This window comes from Microtus oregoni, unplaced genomic scaffold (assembly GCF_018167655.1).
Source record: "Microtus oregoni isolate MIOR12 unplaced genomic scaffold, Mior012 000065F_ref0000479, whole genome shotgun sequence".
Lineage (NCBI taxonomy): Eukaryota > Metazoa > Chordata > Mammalia > Rodentia > Cricetidae > Microtus > Microtus oregoni.
In genome coordinates this window covers 9,141,572-9,143,957 of record NW_024543875.1, presented here as the reverse complement: position 1 = coordinate 9,143,957, position 2,386 = coordinate 9,141,572, and the positions used below count along the sequence as shown (strand labels likewise).

General features: G+C 40.1%; 1 non-coding gene across 1 annotated transcript; it reads left to right on the top strand.

The window, feature by feature from the left end:
• The first annotated feature begins 591 nt into the window (after positions 1 to 591).
• Positions 592 to 755, top strand: LOC121440182. The gene has a single exon (XR_005973335.1). It is a non-coding gene; the product is annotated as a U1 spliceosomal RNA (small nuclear RNA).
• Positions 756 to 2,386: the final 1,631 nt, after the last annotated feature.

Genomic DNA, 2,386 nt, shown 5'->3' with positions numbered 1-2,386 from the left:
GGGTAAATTCAATATTATATGGGTAAGCAAGGTGGGGTTTTGAACCCAAGAATTTCTGGCTGCAAAGTCTTTCCACTTCATCAGCCTATTTTAAAATCCCATGGGTCAGCTTACTGTTGTTGTTCAAATAATGTTCAAAATGCACAGAACGGCTCACACCTAGCGCTCACAAATGAAAAATCAAAATCAAATGAAGGTGAGATGATAATCTTACCAAAATTTATACATATTTTTCATGGTTTTCCCATGACTATATATAGTTTCTACTTATTTCCAATGAAAAACTGAGGTTTCTCATGTCTGAAGCATAGACAGTTAATGTCATAACCAGGATTTGAACCGAGAGATCATGCCCTACATTTGGGACCATCTCCTGGTCTCACATGAGTCTTTCACAATCTATGATCAAAACCAATAATGATGGCAGATACCACTTACAGATACCATTTTCTTCAATGTTCTAATGGCTTCAAAGACGCTGACATTACTGGTTAGATATTCACAAATATTGTCTCTAACATAATGAGCAAAACTGTTACTCAAGAAACATATTTTTAAAATGCATTATGTCCTTAAAAGGATTTTTTTCTTACCCTTCTCTGGCAGGGGAGATACCATGGTCATGAAGATAGTTTTTGTGTGGCAAGGCTTAGCCGTCACACTCTCGGTGTGCTGACCCTGATAACTTCCCCAAACATGGGAAACTCAACTGATTAATTTGTGGTAGTGGAGGATTATATTTGCACTCTCTCCTGGAAAAGAAAAAAGAAAAAAAAATTTCCACTCCCAAATTAAAATTCTTTAAAGAACCTGAAGAAGGGTCTGTGGAAGACTTCGCAGGGTATTCGTGAGAAAGACAGCACCCTCGGTAATCATCAGGAGCCTCTGAAACCAGACTCCCAGGTCTTTCATCAGCCGGCCACCTCCCCGTGAGCTTGGCACCATCGACTCGCATGCACTCTGCAATGACTCAATTTATAACCAGCAAACTGGAATTGTGGGATGGTCCCCAGAACAGCACCATCAAGTTTCTGTTTATGGAACGTGGACATTGTGACTAAATCATGAGTTTGTTCTCTTTCTCAGTCATACTGTGTCTCATGAGATTATTCTTAAGGCTGTACCGTGGAGTGTGATGAGTGCCTCCAGAGGTGGAAGCGATCTCAGGCTGATAATTTGTTTGTTTCTTATTTCAGCATATGGTTAAGAACTTTAACTACCGAAACTAATCTTGATAGGCTGAGTAAATGAGGAAGGATGAAGACATGGGAGGGTACCTACAATGTTTGGAGGGTGGAAATAAATCCTCTCAGTTCCGAGGTATTTGTGTTCTTGTCTCAGTTTTTTCTCGAAGTGACTGAGTTAATGAAGCCACTCATAATGGGGCAAATGTCTCCAGGGCACATATTCTCAACCTGTGGGTTGCAAACACGCTCAATAAATTCTGTCTTCTGAAATATTTACATTATGATTCATAACAGTAGCAAAATTACAGCTATGAAGTAGCAATGAAAAATAATTTTATGGTTGCAGGTCACCACAACATGAGGAATGTTTTAAAAGGTTGCAGCATTGGGAAAGTTGAGAACTACTGCAGAATGAAATTCAGATGGATTAGAGACATTTCAATACTCCCCTGAGAATAGGAGTGATTTCCAACAAGGATTCTTGAATCTCTTAGTCAGCCTATGATGTTCTGGACCAAAGTCATCACCAAGATTCAAATGAGAATACTATCTTCCCTGACTTCATCCTAACTACCTGAGTTTGTCATTAAATTTTGATAAACTATCATTCATCTCACTGGAGTGGTTAATCATGTGGATCTTGCTACACTAATTCAGCCCTTGAATTTTTTTTTTTTTGGAAGCCATGTTTTGATACTACTTTTCTTTTCTTTTTTTATTGAGAAAAGGAGAAGAAAAAAAAACAAGTTTCCACCTCCTCCCAGCCTCCCATTTCCCTCCCCCTCCTCCCACCCTACGCCCCCTCCTCCCATCCTTCTCCCCCTCCCCCCACTCCTTTCCCCCTCCCTCTCCAGTCCAAAGAGCAGTCAGGGTTTTCTGCCCTGTGGTAAGACCTAGGACCTCCCACCTCCGTCCAGAAAGAAGAAAAAATACATTCTATATGAAGAATTGTTATGCAATTGTTTTTTTGGTATGTGTGTATGTGATAAAAATAGGTCTATGTGCAGAGAGCCTGGTCTTACAGAAGGAGCAGAGGGAAACAGGAGAGCAGCAAGGGGAAGAAAGAGAAGTATTGCAAATTTTCTATCAGACAGAGAATCTAGACATCTGTGACATGAGGGCAGAAAAATTAGGGTATTATGATGGTGCCTAGCCCAATCTAGTTGGTGTTTATGTAATGACCTTGAAAATATGGAAAG